The sequence below is a fragment of the Nycticebus coucang genome, chromosome 14, assembly GCF_027406575.1.
Source record: "Nycticebus coucang isolate mNycCou1 chromosome 14, mNycCou1.pri, whole genome shotgun sequence".
Classification (NCBI taxonomy): domain Eukaryota; kingdom Metazoa; phylum Chordata; class Mammalia; order Primates; family Lorisidae; genus Nycticebus; species Nycticebus coucang.
This window is the reverse complement of record NC_069793.1, coordinates 74,645,717-74,668,332: the sequence shown is the minus strand read 5'-3', so window position 1 is coordinate 74,668,332 and position 22,616 is coordinate 74,645,717.

The following is a 22,616-nucleotide window of genomic DNA, read 5'->3' as shown; positions in this document are numbered from 1 at the left end:
CGCCAGACTCTGAATGACTTAACATTCCGAAATGCATTTCCTGCTATGTCACGTGTTCATCCGGAGGGATGTGCCGCCCTCCTGTAAGCCATCCTTTCTCTGGGTCTTACGCTGACAAAGCAGCCTTAGAAAGAAAGAAAAAAATATATTGAAAATCAGAAGCTTGTACCCAGATATTCTTCTAGACATGACTGTTACTTTCTTTGAGATTTAATTGGCCACAGCAAATCACATTACCACTCTTAGATACCTGAGAACCTACATGTATAATCCTTGCTTAGGAATGCCAAACACTATAAGCAGTAATTCAGCCTACCACAAGAGACCATATTTGGGCACAATCCAGATACAGGAAGAACCCACTAATAATTAGGAAATAAACTAGTATAAATTAGAGCCAACTCTGAATTTAGCATTATGTTGTAAATTACAGGTTTGATATTGTCAAGTTATCCAGAAGTCTAAAACAAGCAGAAACAGATGGCATGGCTAGATTTGCTTGATGAGAGGTAATAATTTATAATCATTATCATATTATTACTGCCGATAATTATAACATATCCTGTGTTGAGATCAAGTATCTCTTCATGGACAACACAGATGCATTTTCCAATTTATGTTTCATAGCCACTCTATGACACACACAAGCAAAGCCAACAATTATTATCTCCTTTTTACAGAGAACTAAATTGATGCTCAGTTAATCCCAGTAAGTTCTAGTTACAGAATGACAGAACTGAATTCCAACTGAAGCAGCTCTGCTTTCACAATTAATATTATAGCTAAAAGGACAAAGCAAAGTTTAACTTAAGGAATTTAATCACTGCTCTGACAATATTATCCCATAAAGAAATTTTCTAAACAGCTCTTTGTCTGGGATAATTTAAAGGTAAATATCAGCTTTTCATTGTTATAATTATCACAAATCCTGAATTAGTGAGATCTAAGTTAATGAGTTATATTTGGTACTATGAAAATCCTATGATATTTCAATTGCATAAATATTTTAAAATCTGCTGTAAAATTATATTTCAGCAATTAATGAAGATGACTAATTTGCATTTATTATAAAATAATCCACCAAGCCCATAATTTAACACTGTAGTTTTCTCTATGCATTTACAGTTTTTATTAGAAAACACTAGCTTCTCTTGTTCTTTAATCAACATTTGATCAAATCTCTGGTCCATGAGCTTTGTCAGAAAATAATACTGTCAAAATGAATTCAAACACTCCCAGAACATATTTCACCTAGGAAAAGTGATCTGAAAAGGTTGAAGTTGCTTTATAAAAATGTACTCTAAAAAGGTAAAATAGAGAAATTGTAGTCATACCAATTTTTTAAAAGAAATCTCACAGTTCCAGATTTCTCATTTTCTAATGTCTGAATAAAAAAGCACTATTATGAAGGAAGGCAGTGTGTGATGCAGCGGAGAAAGTACCGTGTTCAGGTTACTGGAGGCAGGCACTCCCATCGCAATTCACCTCCACTTTACTGTGTGGCCAAATCATCAATCCTTCTGGGTTGCAATAATCCTGTATGTAAAATAAGCATCAAATAGTTGAATGCAGATCTTTCTAATAGTTCAAATAGTATATTGTCTTAGTAAACAAAGTATATGTATTAACAAAATGCTTCTTATATCTATGAAAGTAGTATTTTTATTAAATGGCTACCTAATCAGGGTTTATGCAGTTTCCATTAAAAGAAAAAAGCAGGGCCGCGCCGATGGCTCAAAGGAGTAGGGCGCCAGCCCCATATGCCAGAGGTGGGAGGTTCAAACCCAGCCCCGGCCAAAAACTGCAAAAAAAAAAAAGCAAAATAAGACATGTTCAGCCAGGTCATTGCCCTCAAACATTTCCCAGTCCACTTTGAAGGGACAAGCAAAGCAAGTAATGCTGTCAGCACAGTGAAAGAGCAATGCTGGGGGATGCAAGCACAGGACCGAGAGGACCAGAGAGGCAGCTTTGTACCTACCAAGTTCAAAATTGGTTACAGCACATGTTCATCCAAAATAAATTTTCTTCTTTGTACCATTTTTGCCTTTAGTATGTTCCCTTTATACTAAACATTCCTCACTTCCTCTTACTACCCCGTGGGCTTTATACATAATAGCATGCACTATTATTATTCTCATTCAGACACGAGGTAACTGAAGCTCAGAGACTGAGCTGCCCAAAGCATCATGAATGTGAAGTAGAGAAGTAGTCTTTGAGGCCCCATTACTTGGCCTTGAAGCCGATGCTTTTAACTTCATGCAAGCTTTGTGAGTGTGTACATTTTGAATATTTTGTAAATTATTCTTTCTCTGCATCATTGATTCCCTTGTATAATTTGTAAAGAATTCAAATGCAGTTGCTCTGGTGATGGATGAGATCAGCTACTCATATTTTTCTTTGCAAGATTCAGTCTTCTGCTTGTTAAGGACTTGTCTGCCTTCAGCTTTGACGATGGCCTTGATCAGGAGAAGGAGGCATTGATAATCCTCCAAAGAGTTACAGGAAGTACTCTGTGTTCTCAGTCAGACCACTGAAGGAAGTGTTCAGAATAGAAAAATGTGTTCCCTTTTGGCATTTTCGCTCCTGGATTAATTTTGCCAAGATAGATGCACAGCGATCTCACTTCCAGGCCACTTAACAAAAGCTCCTTCAAGTGCAAAATAGAATGATTCCTTGAGATGCCAGAGAAAAAGAGGATGAAAAAGAAAAAAAGCAGTTAAGTGTTAAAAGATGCTTATCCCAGGAGCCTTCTTCAAATTCACTAGCTGAACTACTTGGAGCATGAAGCTGCATCTGTAGGGGATGTGCTCAGATGGAAATGCAATAAAATATAAATATAAACACAAACTTAGCCCTTCAAAACCCATATCAGTGGCTCACAAAATCCTTGAAGGCCCTTGGACTTGGTTATTTCAGACAGGCATGGGCAGTCTTGTCCATTTCTTTTTAATGCTCCTGAGTGTTTGTGTCAGGACTTTCAATGATAATAAGGTTAAAAGGTTTCACTAGAAGCTTCTCAGCCACTGGGACTCTGACTTCTCTGCGTGTGTGCATGTATGCGTGTGTGCATGTATATGGACACAGGGTGTCCATAATGTTTATGTGCAATTTAAAATAGCACACAGACGTATGTGAAAGCTGAAACTATGACAGGCCACCCTCCTGCTATGTTCACTCATAGCAGAGGCAGGTTCGTGAACCATACTTAGAACCTCTCTGGAACACGGTTAAGTTCAGAGTATGAATCGCCTACCATGTGACCTACAGCTTGATTTTATTGACCTGGAGCAAAAGTTTCACTTAGCACTTTTCTAAGCAACTGAGTCCATGCCCCTTGATTAAAAGATATAAGGATTAATAATAGTATTGCAAAGTATAGATAAAAAAAATCACAGCTAACTATTTTTCAGCGCTTACTATGTTTGTTGTACACTTTACAGATATAGTTACCCTCAAATCCTGAGTGCTGCCAGTATATTTCTTTTTTTTTTTTTCAGATAAGATAATACTTTTTAAAAAATGTTAAGTAATTTCCCACAAGTCAAAGAGAAAAAGCCAGTTTTGAACATGGCTTTCCAACTCCAAACCATTGCGTTATATCTACCTTGGCCCTGATGTGACATCACGTGATTCCGAACTCATTCAAATAGAAACGTGTCTTTGAATTTAGAGATCAACCCATTCATTGCATGGCTAAGAAACTAGAAGCCCCAAATAATGAGCTCTGGTGTGAGGAACAGGGAGGACGAGTCCAGTCCTGGATCTGACACTTACTTCCTTGTCACCTTTCACATGCTACTGCTTGACTCTAAACCTCAGTTTTCTTATGCGTTAGACGGGGATCTTAGGATACCCCTCTACCACCAGATGGCTCAATACCCTTTCTTCCTTTATACTGCTTGTCTGTAGTGTAATTTCACGTTCAGTAGATCATTTCATCACAGACGCATCTTCTTCATTATCCTAACGGCTTTCTATTGTAGGGGGAATGTGATTGCCGCCACTCAAACCCATTTGAGATGGAGATTATACTTATTTAAATATCTTTCAAAGTTTCCTCAGGGTTCAAATACTTATTATTTTTTCTTTTTCTCAGTGGAAAGGTAACTAATATTTATGATATTGTGAGTTCATATGTGGCTTAACCATTGTTAGATTTGTTAAATAGAGAGTCCCAAAGTTTGCCATACATAGAGAAAACTAACAAGCTCGTATTATATATTATAAATCTTGTCTTTTTATATTTGTATATCAATATGTAAAGAATATTTTGTAAATAATTTATAAAATTTTATAATGAATATTTTGTAAATAAAGGTACCTTGAGTTAAGATTTCCCATTTTCCCTATGTATGGATGTATGTATATATGGAGACCTTTGGGACGTGCCCTGTACTATTTTATTCAGTCCTGAGGGTTGTTATGCAACAAGGTAATATTCTCCCCTATGTAAAGATAAGAAAGCTGACATACAACACATTGTGAAGGTCTTAAATTTGTACAATTTCAAAGATTTTGCAATTCAAACTCTGGTGTGTTTCGATTTATAAGTTATGTCTTTCCCCGCTGACACATAGCTCTAGGCCCAAAGCTTGCCACAGTGAAGGTGGGTAGAAAACACGGAAAACTGACACTGCCCACAGGGTAGGCCCATGAGTGGTTTTCATTTGACAACCATTAAATCAGAGGTATCTTTTTAAAAATTTTTCAAAGTCAACGTACCTCAGGTGATCTCAACTAATGTTACTATTTTTCCCTCCTGTCCTCACTGGGTTCAGAAAGGCAAGGTAGTAATTTACTGCCTGACACAAGATTAATCCCATGTTTTCTTGGCAAATGTGGTCAATGTTCCTTTGTCTCATGTTCTCTTAACGGATATTAAAATTTAACTTATCTCACATATTGCAATTCAAATGATACTTAGCTCTCCTTTAAAAAATGCACAATCTTAACTTAAAACATCTAAGAATAGTCCTTGTATATCTTCAAACTGGTTGCCTCTTTTTCTTACTATAACGTGGGACTAATGTACACTGTGGGCTTCAATCATCCATCCACCCTTCAGTAAGAATCCGCACTCACCGTGTGGCCGTCTGCCATCCGTGTCTGTGTTCTGACTGGAGAGCTGCCTCTCCAGAGGCTTGTTGACTCTGCATTACTGTTTGTTGGGACGTTCCTTCTAGAGTAAACCTCAACGGTATTTACACTACAAACCCAGCCATCCACACTGTCTGCTATTTTAGTATTTTCATTATAACAGGAGGAATTTATTTAATTAAGAAGTTAGTATCGAAAAATATTGCAAACAACTTTAAAGTAGCTTCAGTAAGTTTTGACAGAGGACACAGTGGTTGTTTAAATTGTGTGGGTATCATCTGTGAAAATAAACTCTCAATAGTTTATGCCACGTGTGTAGACTTACCACACAATCACCACATACATGCACATACACATACATATAAACACACACACACACACACACACACACATACGCTCATACATACCAACTTCACTGGAATTGTATGCCCTTATAAGAAAGACCTCAATACGGTAAACATTGTCACCTTTCAAGTAGTGAAAAAAGGCTTTTGCTGACATATTTATCTTTCCACAAGAGCTCTTAAAAGGGGATTAATGATAACTAAGCTACAGAAATAATTGTTAATATTGGCTACAAATAATTTTATTTTCTTAACAAAAAATAAAATTAAAAATTTCATCATGGGCGGCGCCTGTGGCTCAGTGAGGAGGGCGCCGGCCCCATATGCTGAGGGTGGCCGGTTCAAACCCAGCCCCGGCCAAACTGCAACAAAAAAATAGCCGGGCGTTGTGGCGGGCGCCTGTAGTCCCAGCTGCTCGGGAGGCTGAGGCAAGAGAATCGCGTAAGCCCAAGAGTTAGAGGTTGCTGTGAGCCGTGTGATGCCACGGCACTCTACCTGAGGGCGGTACAGTGAGACTCTGTCTCTACAAAAAAAAAAAAAAAAAAAAAATTCATTATAAATCTAGTATATATTCACTTATAGTATATATTCTAGACTTATTCATATTAAGTCTAAAAGCTTATTAAAACTGTTTGCCAGGCGTGGGTATCATGGTCTGGTGGTTTTGACAATTTGTTGGAGGCACCTTGGATTGTCAGCATCTGTGTCAGTTTACCCAGAAACATCCTCCAACCCCTTTCCAGGGAGAATTGAAGCAGGGTTACCAGGTGTCTGTGAGTCGAGATGTAGATGGGGCTGAGCGCAGGCTCAGTACTCCAAGTCCCACAGATTTCACTCCTGTCATAGCTGAAACTCAGCTCCCAGGGCCAGCCCACAACCCTCAGATCTCAAAGAGCCCAGTGAATAGGCCATAATAATGAAATTATTATTTAACAGAAAACTAACTATATATTTAGCAATGATGATGTCAGGCACTTTGCTAGATGCTTAGAGTATTGGGTACAACCTGGTATCCCTGTCATGTCCATACCAGTATCTTTATTTCTTAGAAGAGGAAACAGAGGTCAGTGAGGTTAACTAATTTGTGACAAATTATACCAATTATAAACAACGGAACATGCAATTGCTTTTAAGCTTGTCTAACTCTGAAGTCTATTCTCTATTTGTAAAAGAAGAATAAAGTATAAAAAAATTGATTTTTTTTTTTTTTTGTGTGTGTGTGTGTGTCTGGTGACCGTTGGCCCAGATTATAATCTGTGGCTTTCTGATCCAAAGTATCTGGGTACTAATTACACGTGAACTTACTTCATGCACTGAACTTACCACAAGTGGTATCTGCATTTTGATCTGCATTTTCCTAATAACTAATGATGTTGAGCTCCTTTTCATGTGTTTATTATTCATGCATATACCTTATTTAGAGAAATTTCTATTCAAGTTATTTGCCCATTTTTAATTGGATTTTTGTCTTTTTATTGTTGAATTGTAAGACTTCTTTATACAGGCAAGCCTCATTTTGTTGCACTCAACTTTTTTCTGCTTCACAGACACAGAATTTTTTTCAAAATTGGAAGTTTGTACAAACTCTGTCTAGCAAGTTATTGGCACGATTTTTTTTTTTTTGTTTTTGATAGCTTGAGCTTAGTTTGTGTCCCTCTGACATTTTGGTAATTCTCAACAGTATTTCAATTTTTTCATCATTATTGTATTTGTTATTATAATCTATAATCATTTATCTTTAATGTTGCTACTTTAACTTTTTTTTTGGAGTGTCATGAATTGCACCTATACAAGATGGTAAACTTAGTAAATGTTGTGTGCGTTCTGATGCTCCACTAACGAGCCATTCCACCTGTCTCCATTTCCTGAAGCATACCTGTTCCTGAGACACAATATTAAAATTAGGCCAATTAATAACTCTAAATTGACAGTTAAAATATTCAACTGAGAGGAAGAATTGGATGTTTCTCACTTTAAATCAAAAACTAGAAATGATAAAGCTTAGTGAAAAAGGTATGTTAAATGCCCAAGATAGACTGAAAGTTATACCTCTTCTACCAGTTAGCCAGGGTCTGACTGCAAAGGGAAAGTTCTTCAAGGAAATTGAAAGTGCTACTCTAGAGAATGCACAAATGATAGGAAAGCCAAGCAGCCTTATTTTTGATATGGAGAAAATGTTAGCAGTTTGGAAAGAAGATCAAAAAAGCTATAACATTTCCTTAAGCTAAAGCCTAATTCAGAGTGAGTCCCTAACTCTCTTCAATTGTATGAAGGCTAAGAAAGGTGAAAAAGTTATAATCTAAGAATAGAGGGAAGGGGGAAATGGAGGGGAGGGACAGGGGAGGTGGGCAGAGGGAGGGTGATTGGTGGGATTACACCTGCGGTGCATCTTACAAGGGTATATGTGAAACTTAGTAAATGTAGAATGTAAACGTCTTAACACAATAACTAAGAAAATGCCAGGAAGGCTATGTTAACCAGTATGATGAAAATGTGTCAAACGGTCTATAAAACCAGTGTATGGTGCCCCATGATCGTGTTAATGTACACAGCGAAGATTTAATAATAAAATAAACAAATAAATAAATAAAATATAATTGACTTCGCTAGGAAAAAAAAAAAAGAAAGTTGTAAAAGCTGCAGAAGAAAACTTTAAAGCTAGCAGGCTTGATTTAGGAGGTTTAAGAAAAGGAGTCATCTCCATAACATAAAAGTGCAAGGTGAAGCAGCAAGTGCTGAAGTAGAATGTACAGCAAGTTGCCCTTAAGACCTAACCAAGATAACGGATGGATATGGCTATACTAAACAACTGGTTTTAAATGGTAACTTTTAGGTTGAAGCCATTGCTTATTTGCCATTATGGAATTTCAGGGTCCTTAAAAGTTATTTTAAATCTTCTCCAACCGTGCTCTAAAAACGAAATAGCCAAGCCTGGATGACAGCATGTCTCCTTATTGCATCATTTACTGAATATTTAAAGCCCATTTTGAGACCTACTTCTCAGGAAAAAGATTTTTCTAAAAATATCCCTGCTCACTGGCAATGACCTGGTCAGCCAAGAGCTCTGATGGAGATGTACAGTGAGATTAACATTGTTTTCATGCCTACTAACAATAGCATTCATTCTGCAGACCACAAATCAAGGAATAATTTTAACTTTCAAGCCTTATTGTTTAATGAATACATTTTATGATGCTATAGCTGTTATACCTAATGACAACTGAAAACCTTCTAAAAAAATGATTGATCACTTAAAAGCCATTGAGAACATTTATGCTTTATGCAAGGAGGTCAAAATATCAACATTCACAGGAGTTGAGAAGGAGTTGATTTTAACCCTCGTGGATGATCTTGAAGAGTTCAAGACTTCAGTGGAGGAAGTAACTACAGTTTTGGCAGAAATAACAAGAGAACTAAAATTAAAAGTGAAGCCTAAAGGTGTGACTAACCTCTGCAGTCTCATGACAAAACTTGAACAGATGAGGAGTTGCTTCTTGAGGAGAAAGCAAAGAAAGGGGTTTCAGGAGATGGAATCTATACCTGAAGAAGATGCTGTGAGCTTTGTTGAAATGATAATAAGGATTTAGAATATTGCATGAGCTCAGTTAATAAAGTGGCAACAGGATTTGAGAGCATTGACTCCAATTTTGAAAGACTATCTACTAAGGGTAAAAGGAAGAGTCAGTTGACACAGCATACTTTATTATTGTCTCATTTTAAGAAATCACCAGAGCCAATCCAACCTTCAGTAACCACTCTTCTGATCCATCAGCAGCCCTCAACATAGAAACAACACACTCGACCAGCAAAAAGATTATGACTTGCTAAAGGTTCAGATACTTGTTATCATTTTTAGCAATAAAGTTTTTTTAAGGAAAGTACATCATATTAGACATGATGCTCTTATAAGCTTAATGGATTATATTCTAAACATAACTTTTATATACACCAGAAAACAAAAAAAAAAAAATTGTGAATTGCTTTACTGTGATATTTACTTTATTGTGGTGGTCTGGAACAAAACCTATAATTTTTATGAAGTATGCCTGTATATTCTGGATACAAGATTTTTATCAGATATGTACTTTCTTGATAAGGTTTCATTACTTTAAAATATTCATCCATATTATCATTCAAATATGACTACTAACATTTTAGTGCATTCAGAACATTAATAATAAAACATGGAAAGGATTTATAGACAAAGATAAAAACACATAAGTATCTATCCATAAAGGATGGTTAAATAAGAGAGAGAATCCATACTCAGTGTCTGCCCAAATAAATAATGTGTACTACATGAAGTCATATCAGTTCTGGATTTTTTTTTATTTTTATTTTTTATTAAATCATAGCTGTGTACATTAGTATGGTCATGGGGCACCATACATTTGGTTCATAGACCGTTTGACACATTTTCATCACACTAGTTAGCATAGCTTTTGTGGCATTTTCTTAGTTATTTTGCTAAGACCTTTACATTCCACATTTACTAGGATTCACATATACCCTTGTAAGATGCACAGCAGGTGTAATCCCATTAATCCTCCTCCCACCACCCCCCTCCCCCCTCCCTCCCCTCCCTTTCCCCATTCTCCCTATTCTTAGGTTGTAACTGGGTTATAGCTTTCATGTGGAGGTCCTACATTAGTTTCATAATAAGGGCGAGTACATTGCGTACTTTTTCTTCCATTCTTGAGACTCTCGATTTTTAAATAAAACTTTATTTTTATTTTATGAAAACAAATAGAAAATATCTTTAGTGACTAGTCAAAAAGCCACCCTCATCCTTATTCCACTTCATCTCCATCAGATAGTATCAAAGCTAACTTAGTGGGCTTAGTGCCCATAGCACAGTGGTTACAGTGCCAGCTACATACACTGAGGCTGGCGGGTTAGAACGCACCTAAACAACAATGACAACTGCAACAAAAAATAGCTGGGAGTTGTGGTGGGTGCCTGTAGTTCCAGCTACTTGGGAGGCTGCGGCATGAGAATCGCTTAAGCCCAAGACAAGAGTTTGATGTTCCTGTGAGTTGTGACACCACGACACTCTACCAAGGGCAACATAGTGAGACTGTGTCTCAAATAAAAAGAAAACTTACTGGTAATAATGCTAATACTTCTCATTCAGTGGATATTTGTGAAATGGTTATTAACATTGTAATAAAACCTTTTTTTAATGTTACACCATTTCCCTTTTTTATACAATAATGTAGGGGCTTCCAAATGACTCCAACTTTATCCCTAATCCTTCTTCATAGACATTCTACAATTGATGATTTTAATGTAATTGCAATCTTCAGTCTCCAAATTAGGACTGCCTTCCTAATGTTATTATTTTACTTTAAAATAATTATATTCAGACTTTTAAAGTATATTTTAAAGCCATGAAACATTTAACTTTAACCTCAAAGGAAAAGATAATTTGTTATGATTAGGTTAATATTTATTTTGTAGTAAAAGCAAAGGTAAGAAAATCTTGCTGCTAATGAATTCACAATTCATTAACTTAACAAACAGTTATCTAGTCCCCAAAGTATACCAGGAACTGTGCTACTCTCTGAGAATTCAAAAGTAAAATAACCTTCCTATCCCCTCAAGGAACTTACTCAAATGCACAGTGAATGATAGCATCACTGTGTCATTTCTGCACATTCCAGTAGAAACAAAAGAACAGAGCCCCTAACCTGACTGTGTAAGTCAAGAACTACTTCATTGATGACGTGCATTTAACTGAACTTCAAAGAATACCTTGCAGGCTTGTCAGATGGATAAGCTAGAATAGAGGTGGAAAATACTTCTGACAGAGGTAACAGCATACACAGAAATTCAAGGAAGTATGAGAGAACTTAGAGTTGCAATGAAACAGGTAGAGGCAAAAGATGAAGGTCAGGAAGTAGAATAGGTCACAGTAATTTTCTCAGGTAAAGGATCAGCATAAATTCAGCTTCAGTAGCAAAGTTTGATTTAGGAACAGTAAGTCTGTTTCCTAAAGATTACATGTTCTGTTCCATCCTGATCCAATGACCTGGGAAAAACGTAATTATTCCAATTTGCCAACCTACACCTGTGTTTACTGAGCAGAAAATTCATATATACTCCTATAAAGAAAAACTTTATTTTCCCTTTGATTCCTAATACATGTTTGTAAGTCTTGATGCAGTTCTCTCTAATGTATCAGTGTCTGTTCAATACTTGCATCTGGCACACATAGTGTTACATGAAGAGGAGAGTTTCTATTTTCAATAAAATTCTTCTATTTTGAGGAAATAGAATTGTGAATTAGTATTTGTAACAAGAAGTCTATATATGATATTATAGTGAGAAAATGAAAGAAGTTATCATTACTGGGTTTCAAAGAAGTTAAAGCTCAATATGGATGTAGAAGGATATGGTCAAGTTCTAACAAAGAAGAAAGACAATTTATAAACCAAGAACAAAGAGGCATATAAAAAATAAATGTATGAAACAGTATATTCATTAAAAGTTCTATAAATTGTTCACCTCTAATAGGTAACTGAGGTACCAAGGAAAGAGTAATAAACCTTGAGAAGAAAAAGGCAAATGATTACAGGTAAAGAAATGGATTTAGAGGGCTCAGTGCCCATAGCACAGAGGTTACAGTGCCAGCCACATACACCAAGGGTGGTGAGTTCAAACCTGGCCTGGGCCAGCTAAACAATAACAACAAAAAAAATATAGCCAGCCATTGTGGCAGGCACCTATAGTCCCAGCTACTTGGGAGGCTGAGACAAGACAATTGTTTAAGCCCAAGAGTTTGAGGTTGCTATGAGCTCTGATGCCATGGCACTCTACCAAGGGCAACATAGTGTGATACTCTGTCAAGAAAGAAAAGAAAAGAAAAGAAAAGAAAGAAAGAAAGAAAGAAAGAAAGAAAGAAAGAAAGAAAGAAAGAAAGAAAGAAAGAAAGAAAGAAAGAAAGAAAGAAAGAAAGAAAGAAAGAAAGAAAGAAAGAAAGAAAGAAAGAAAGAAAGAAAGAAAGAAAGAAAGAAAGAAAGAAAGAAAGAAAGAAAGAAAGAAAGAAAGAGAAAGAAAGAAAGAGAGAGAAAAATGGAAATGGATTTAGAAAGTCCAATTACTTCTCGTAGATTCCACAGCTAGAAAGGGATGAAAACAAGATTTGAACCCAGATTAATCTGACTGTAAAGCTGGCATTTCAACCATGTTACTTTTTCTCATGATACAATTATAAAACTGGTGCAATGTTTTAAATACGAGTTACAACATATAATTTTGAAATCGAAGTCACAGCCATTGTCTCTGGCCATCTTTGCTGTGGATTAAATATGATAAACTCTCTAAAACAGAATAGTATCTACAAGAATAGAATTTCTGGGTAAGTAGGTTGAGAAGGGTATTGAGGCTATTTTCAGGCTTAAGAAGAGAGCTTGGAATACCGAGTTAGCAATGTCCAGTATGGCTGCCAAAGTAATAAGTGAAATCCTTTCTAAAGCTACAAGATAGTTTTATAAAAACAATACCTAGCATAAAAGAATTTAAGCAATGGGGCGGCGCCTGTGGCTCAGTCGGTAGGGCGCCGGCCCCACATACCGAGGGTGGCGGGTTCAAACCCAGCCCCGGCCAAACTGCAACCAAAAAATAGCCGGGCGTTGTGGCGGGCGCCTGTGGTCCCAGCTACTCGGGAGGCTGAGGCAAGAGAATTGCTTAAGCCCAGGAGTTGGAGGTTGCTGTGAGCTGTGTGAGGCCACGGCACTCTACCGAGGGCCATAAAGTAAGACTCTGTCTCTACAAAAAAAAAAAAAAAAAAAAGAATTTAAGCAATGACTGTGTTAACTCTTCTGTTTTTTAAAAGCCACCATTTAGAAGTCAGTGGCTACTAAAGAAAACAATGAAGTAAATGCTATTTCAAGGAATAAACATACAAGCTTGAATGTAAGTTATGTGGCACAATATCTGGTACAGTATAAAGAACAAATATTATCATTTTCTCCACACCTTGAGAAGTAAAATTTCCTAGGGATGTATCATTTCCACTACTAATGTCCATGAAGTACATATGAGCTGATTTCCTTAAAAGAAGTCACTTATGAGGAGTTAGGACGTTCAGAATGGTGGAGTAAGGAGTTTGGCAAACTGTCCTCCCAGAAAGATAACTATTTTAATTGACATAAATTATTCTAAAAAAAAAATCTTTAAAGTCACTAGAAGTTATACTAAAGGCATTTGTATAAAAGACATAGCAAAGTATTTACATCTAGTAAGTCTTGCTAAGAACATTGAGAGTCTGTGGCATGACCCACTTTATTACTATTGCCTCCTCCTCTCTATTATAGAAGGTTACTTCATATTGTATAGCCAAGAAGGTGGAGCTTCTCCTCCCCCACAACATCCAAGTCTGGAGCTATGGTTCACGCCAAGACGGACATGCTGCTACATTTCTTACTGTAGCCTCATGTTGCAGAATCACTATTTAGAGATACACAGATGCACCTAAGAGGACCGTGTCCTTCCTCCATCACCACCAACAACGGAGGCTTTAGTCATGAAGTGCACTCATTACTCCATGTTCCAAAAGCCAAGAATTCTTTTCCTCTGAGTACTATCTCCCGGACTAGTTCATGAGGCAGAGGTTCCACCACAGCACAGGTCAGCCAAGGCCAGCCAAGGCCAGCCAAGCCCAGACACTACACTGCCCAGTGCTCTCCTAAGGCAACTAGGCCACTTAGGGAGAAGCGCAGTCTTCTGGTCCCAAGATTTTGCACAGGTGGAAGAAGAAGTTCCCTAAGTATAAGGAACTCTGAGACTTGATCCCAAGAGCTGAATTCCTCTGAAACGAACAGTGAGGAATTTCAAGCCTGGATATTTGGGTGGTAAACAATTAAAAAGAGCTAGTATTTCCATGACAGCAATAACTTGAACCATATGCCAGAAAGTTTACCAGAGAGAACCAGAAAAAAAATAGCAAAAAGAAAGTCTTTCTGGGGTCTGACTATACTTTAAACACTGGTCTCAAAAATTATCCATGCGAAGGGCCACAAGTTTAATAGGGTAAAACTGAGAACAATTTTTGCCCCAGGATGATGTAAAAAAACACAATAGAGCAATTGGATAGTAATTAGGGAAGCCAAATAGTTTGATACAGTAATAAAAGAGGAAACATCTCAACAGAGAGATCAGGAAAAGAGAAAATAGAGCCCTGTAAGTCACAGTCATGCTGAGGTAACTACTATGCTCAAGTCTACCTGCTCTCAGGAGAAACAGCAGAGGCTTCATACTAGGGGACTGTACTAAAATAGTCCAGTCAAGCCACAAAACAAATATGCAAGCAGGCAACAACAAGGACCCAAATGGTACATCTATATTCATGGTTACTACAATATATTAGCTAAAATGCCTAGTTTCAATTATTAGCAAAAGAACATATGACACATGCAAAGAAACTAGACAGAGTGACCGACACAGAAGAAAATGCAAGCAACAGAAACTTCCTGCTAGCCTATCCAGATGTCAAAATTAATAGGAAATACTTGAATGCAGCCATATAAATATGTTCAAAAAATTAAAGGTAACCATGTTTAAAGTTTTAAAGGCAAGTGTAAGGAAAATGCCTCATCAAATAGAACATATAAAATGATATAGATATAAAAAATACAGAAATGATAAAAATGATAATTCTGGAATTGAACATCACAATTAGAGAAAAGAAGAAGAGATATTCCAAGAAATCAGCAGTAGAGTTGTGTCAAAAAAACATTCCGCTGAAACTGAGGATAGATATATGGAGATTATGCATTTTAAAGATAAAAAGAAAAAGACTGAAGTAAAATGAACAGATGCAGACCATAAAATACACAAATGTATGCATAATGGGCAAAGCAGGAGGAAAGGAGAGAGGGACATTATTGGAATAAACAATGGCTGAAAATGTCTCAAATGTGAGAAAAACTTTAATATACATATCAAAAAAGTGCAGTAAAATCCTAATAAGATGAACACAAAGCCCACAAGCAGATATGATATATAAAAAGGCTAAGAAGTGAAAACAAATGGAAACTTTTGAAAGCAATAACAGAAAAATGACTAATCACATACATAGGAACCTCAATAAAATTGGCATGTAACTTCTTATTAGAAACAAGGAAGGCCAAAAGACAATGGCATGCATACGAAAAGTACAGAGAGGATATGAAAGATGTCAATCAAAAATCTTGTAGCTATCAAAACTATCTTTCAAAAGTGAAGGCAATTGCATTGGCATTATGAATATCCTAAATGTCACTAAATTGTTCACACTAATAAAAATTGATTTTGTTATGTAAATTTTACCTATAAATAAGAAGAACAAGGGAAAAGCAAAGTATATTCCTTGATAAACAAAATCTGAAAGTGCTGCCAATAATCCAAATTTCAAGAAATAATAGAGAATTTCTTTAATCTAAATGCATTTGACTCCAGACAATAATTTGAATATATTTCAGAAAATAAAAAGCATCAGTAAACCTAAGTATGTAAGTATAAAAATGAAGAAAAACATATTTATTATTCTCAACTTATCTGGAAAGCAATCATATAAAACAGTACACATATAAATTTGATGTTATAACATAGAATGTAACGTATTTGACAATAATAGCACAAAAGAGGTAGGTGTTAGCAAACCTTACTATAGTTAAAAAAACTACCAAATTTCAACTCACACTCACAGCAACAAAACTGACAGAATTAAAAGAAAAATTAGACAATCTTAAACTAATACTTTGAGACATTAATACCTCACTTTCAATACTTGATAGACAAGCTAGGCAGATCTATAAGGAAAAAGAAACTTAAAAATACTCTACAATTAGACCTAATATACAACTATAGAACCCTCCATGTAAGAAGAAAAACTACACATTGTTTCCAAGTACACATGAAACATTCTCCAGGGTAAACCTAAGAAGAATAAGAAACAAATAATAATATATTCAAAAAGATTAAAATCATTCAAAGTATGTTCTAGAGCCACACTGAATAAAATTAAAAAGTAAAAACAGAAAGAAAAGTGTGAAATCCACATTTATGTAAAAATTGAACAATATAATCATAGACAACCAGAGTCAAAAAAGAAATCACAAGATAAATTACAAAATATTTTAAGGTGAATAGAAATTATGAAATAAAATAAACATCTTGTGACATACAGCTATAGCAGTGCAAAGAGGGAAATTCATAGCTCCAAATGCCTAAAAAAAAAAAAAGATCTTAAATTAGTAATCTAACCTTCCTTGTTGAAACAAAGGTCCAATCAATGTGCAACATATTAGATAACAAATAAAATGAAAAAAAAATTATAGAAAGACACAAACTATTGCATCAATAGAGACTAAAAAATCTGAGTAGTTCTATAAAAAGCCATAACATTGATTTCTTAAGCAAAAATTCTCCCATACAGAAAATTCCAGGCTCGGATAACTTTACTGAAAACATGACATAAAAATAATAACATTTCTTTATGAACTCTTACGAAAAAGAGGATGGCCTCTTCCAAGTCATTCTAGGAGGCCCACTGTTACCATGATACCCAAACCAGGCAAAGATATTATGAAACAAAACTAAATTAAACTAAAATCCTTTATGAATATGAATATGGAAAAATTATCAGGAACATACTAAAAAAGCAATTGCAGCAATATATTAAAGAAATTATATACCATGACTAAATAGGACTCATTTCAGGGATGTAAATACAGTGTAGCATCTGAAAATTAATTAATGTGTAAATGAAAAAAAAATACCTGGTTATCTCAATAGACACAGAAAAAGCATTTGAAAAAATGCATTATCATTTTATTATAAAAAAGCTCAAAAAACTTGGAATAAAAGGGAACTTTCTCAACTTGATAAAAGACATCCATGAAAAACCCATAGCTGACATCTTACTTAGTGGTAAAAGACTGATTTACCTCCTCTCATTACTAATAAAATAAGCACGCCCCCTCTTCTTACCTGTATTTGCCATTTTAACAAAGATTCTGGCAAGACCAATTAAGTAATTTTAAAAAAGGAATCTATTTTGGAAAGGAAGATGTAACATGATCTCTATTTGAGGTTGACATAATTATGGGTAGAGAACATCCTAAATAATGAAAACTAATAAGTAGAACTAATATGCAGCTTTAGCAAGGATATAGGATACAAGCTCAAAATACAAAAATCTATTGTATTTCTATACATTATCAATGAATATTCCGAAAATGAAACCAAGAAAACAAGTTATGTAGCAGCAAAGTAATAAAAATTATTTACATGTAAATTTAACAAAATAAATACAAGAGTCTTATACTAAAAACTATTAAACTGTGTTGGAAGAAAGTAAAGAAGATTCAAATGAATGAAAAGATACTTCATGTTCATGGATTAAAGATTTACTCTCATCACAAGCCAATATTCTCCAAATTGAGGGATGTTGGTTCAACGCAGTTCTTATTGGAATTCCATGTGACTTTTTTGCAGAAACGGAAAAAATAATCCTAAAATATTTATGTAAATGCAAGGGATCAAGAATTGTCCGAACAACCTGGACAAAGAACAAAGTTGGAGTGCACCCTTTTTCTGAATCAAAGCTTAACTACAAAGGGACAGTAATAATGACCATATGATACTGACATAGGATTCAAATATAGATCATGAGAGTAGAATTGAGAGTCCAGAAATAGACCCAAATATCTATGATCAATTGGTTTTTGACAAAATATCAAGATCATGCATTGGAGAAAGATTTTTATTTTCCACAAATGATACTTAGACACTTGGGTAACCATATGCAAAAGATGGAAGTTAGACCCATATACAGTCTTCACAAAAAATTTCTTTTTGTTTTCTACATTTTTACACTTATAAAAATTTATAATCTCCAAAAAGTAAATTAGTAGTTGCTTAGGGCCAGCAGGGGGATGGGAAGGATGGGAGTGACTGCTTATGAATGTAGATTTCTTTCAGGGGGAACAAAAATATTCCAAAATTAGATTTAAGTGATAGGCAACAGTGATTATGCAAAAAAGCATTAAATTGTACACTTTAAATGGTGAATTGTCAGGTATGTAGACTAGATCTCAATAAACTTGAAAAATACCAAACACACACACACACACACACACACACACACACACACATACACAATCATCATCACCAGAGAACTTTCCCCTGTGAACAGATTGATACCGTTAAGTACTCAACCTCTCTTCCTACACTTGCTACTCTGAAAATTACTCTTTCCTTTGGAGTAAAACTATTATTTGAAACTACTTAATCAACCCAAAGCATATTTTTAAATCCTATTAAAATAATGTGTATGTATTTTCCTTTATTGATATTCCCAAGGGAAACGTTAAGAATCTATATGCAAACAATAATTAAATAATTATTTATTATGCAAAATAAAATAAAAATGCTGCTATTGGCAATAGCATTTAAAACAACAAATCTTGGTTGACTTCTTCCTAAAGGTTAGTATTGGATTGTTTTTCCAGACGCGTTACTGAGTGATTTTTAATGTCAGAACAATTATACACCTGTGATTCTATTTCTCCTAGTTGATTCCAGTGAACTCGACACTATTAGTCAATTCTGCATATACTATACGCTGTTAAGGAAAACACCAGTAGGAAAACAAACTGCCAAAAAAAGACAAGGCATGCAACACTAGTTGAGAATTTGTTGTCTAGGAAGATGTGGTCATCAGCTTCTGATAAGGACTCATTTGCTGTCATTTTGATATCCCTCACAATTGAGTTGTTAACTTGTAATAGCTATATTATCAAAAGCACTATTTGTCCCTTTTTTTTTCATTATTTGTCCTTCATGTAGTATCATTTAAAGTAAAAAGTATTTGCTGGGAAGCCAACCTAACTTTCATAGCATCCCTACCTTAAACGTGTTGATTTTTAATTAATATTTTATTGCATAGAGAAACACATTGATGCATAACAGAAAAAAAGCATGACCATAAGGTGGAGATATCAAGGTGTAGGGCACCAATCCAAGGCTTCTTCTCTATGTTTCCTGGAATTTATCCATCTTCCAATGTTGTAGAATCCTTTGTTCGCTTAATGCTTAATCCTTAATCCTTGAAGTTTGCTTAATACGAAGCACTGGGGAAATGGATCACAAAATCCTCAAACATGCCAAGCAACGTGTATTTCTCTACCTTATAGGTGTTGTTCCATTTACATGAAATAAAGTCTCCTTTTTTTCTGTCTTATAAAGCCTCAAAGCCCTGAACATGTATCATTGTAAAGCTCTCTGAAAATCCCCTGAACTATCTACAAACTCCACTGGTAAACAATGTATATTCATCATCATTGAGGCATTTCTCAAACGTGATTATGTGCCATAGAGATGTTATATTTCAAGTATATTTTAGTGTTATATTTCAGCTTTAGAACAGTAGTTGGCCAATGGTATTTTAAACAAAGGAATCATATTTCATAATCTGAAAATCAATTTAACATTTTTTCTTATTCTATTTGTATTATATATTCATTATCACTTTTATTTTATTTTTCTGAGAATATACTTGGCTTCTCTGTCTAAATTTTGTTTCATGAAAATAATAAATGTATTTTCTACCACTATAATTTTTCAATGACAAAAATTAACTCTTCAATTTGTGTAGCTTCTTAGAGTTTAAATACTATATTCATTTTTATTTGATTTTAAGATTTTATAGCATTTATGTGATGTGGTGGTGTTATTTTCACTTTGCTCATGGGGAAGCAGAACTTGATCATATGTTCAGAATCACATTTTAGCCAACTGTTAAAAAGATTGCAGAATTGGCAACATGCATTTAAATTTTCTGAACCTAGGCCGTTGTCTATATTTTGTGAATAAAAAATTTTTTCAATAAGATATTTATCAAAAAGGCCAGGAAGTCTATTGACCAAATAGCTTTATAACTTTACACACAGACACAGACACACACACACACACACACACACACACACACACACACACATGTATGGGGGTGCCATATAAAAAGTATACATGTTTTAAGAAAGGAAAAAATATATATATTATATTTGTAATACTCAATTCACATTTAACTTCTGTAATTATAAGAGGTACTCAATGTGATTTATATTCATTTTTTGTTATTGGTATATTATTACAATTTTAATATAGTTTTTTCTTTTCTTAAAATGTGTATACATTTTTGACACTCTCCATGGAGGTATGCCTGTGGGTGTATTTAAATCACAACATATTTTATTGTGACTTTTGGGCAACTACTCAATTGTAATTATTGTTTGAATCAGCAAAATACTTGATGGAATTTAATTTCAAAATACTAAGGAATTTATGATTTAATTTTTTATTTGTTTTTGTTAAGGTATTATACTTGTTTTGAAGAAAAAGAAGCAAATTGCAATGTAATCTAGGAAAATACTAATTTTGACATTTTTCACATATGTACTTATTAATGTTTACTTTAGAAAAGAGAAAATATCAAAATATTCTCATGAAATTAAGGCAAAACTATATAAATGTTGGTGTATTTTCTTTTTTTAATTTTTATCTATTTATTATTTTATTAAATCATCTCTGTGTACATTAGTGCAATCAAGGGGTACAAAATGCTGGTTTCATATACAATCTGAAATATTTTCATCAAACTGTTTAATATTGCCTTCATGGCATTTTCTTAGTTATTGTATGTAGACATTTCTATTCTGCATTTACTAAGTTTCACCTATAATGTTGGTGTATTTTCTATCACTGTTTTTATCAGTACCCATGTTATCTCATTAATGTAAACTGTTTAATAACTTCAATTGAAATCCAGGGGGAGAGTTGCCTAGAAAAAAATATTATTCAGAGGTACATGTTTTTATTATTAGTTGATAGCAAAATCACAATTAAAAAAGTAGCTATCCATTAATTTTTGAATTTTTTGGCTAACATTTAAGAAATTTATAATCTGGCATATTTTAAAAATTTTGTTCTATGTGTCTTTGATAATATCGGCCCCAGTTAAAAGTTTCTCAATCTCTATCAATTGTTTTACACTGTAGTTATAAATATAATGTATTTGATTTCTGTCTTTAAGAATTTTAATTTTCCAACTTAAAAAAAAAACACTTAAAAAGTATTTAAATCTAGTAAGGTAAACTCACAAATATGAGGAAGCTCAAGTTCTCTTAAAATTACAGTACTATATGTAAACTTGTAAAATTTCCACTCAAAATCACAACTAACTTAATTTCTCTGGAATACATGGTAATTTGGCCTTAGAAAACTGAAAATTTTTTTAATAGGTCAAATTTTCTTACACATTACAAAATTTTTAAATGCAGAATATCCACTAATTCCTTCTAGGCCCCCATTATTTAATGGACTCGTTCAATTATTTAGTGTTCGTTTAATTTCCTTAATTTTTTTAAATTTTAATGTTTAGTCACTGAGAAGGTAATTATATTATCCTGCTGGGTAGACAACCTTCTAAGTTGGTGGAAGCTGCATGGTCTGCAGGGATTTTAGTTTGACCTCAGGATTCGTGTCGCAGCCTTTGCTGAACCACACTGAGTCCCATTTAAATTTATTTCATGGAGTTCATGATGAAAAGGAGAATGTCTTACAGTACTCAAAATTTATGTAGCTCAAGACCATGATCTACCCCGAAATTTTTCATTGTTCAATCTCCCAAATATCTTGTTTACTTTCTCTAGGTCTTGAGTTAAAAGATTAAACTATCTTCTTCATACCTGTGAAACACTTTGATATTGACAGAATTGTCTTGCCACCTCTGTGTAAGAAAGGCCTTTACACAAGAAGGGCCTCTCTACATTCTTCTAGACATAAAAATGATATTAATTTTGATTCTGAAGATCTCAGGGGTATGTTTGAATCTTTGTCACAGGTTCAAGGTCATACTACTGACATGCAAGTATACATTTACATGGATGAAAACATTTTGATGGTTTCACTTACCATTATGCTATTAGTATTTCTCATGTAAATAAAATTACTCACTCACTTTTTGAATATCTACATGCATTTTTACTCATTACCAACCTATAGCAGATTTTTTCATTGTTTTCAAATGATAAATAATATTATGTGACATAGGGTGGCACCTGTGGCTCAAAGGAGTAGGGCACCAGCCCCATATGCCAGAGGTGGCGGGTTCAAACTCAGCCCTGGCCAAAA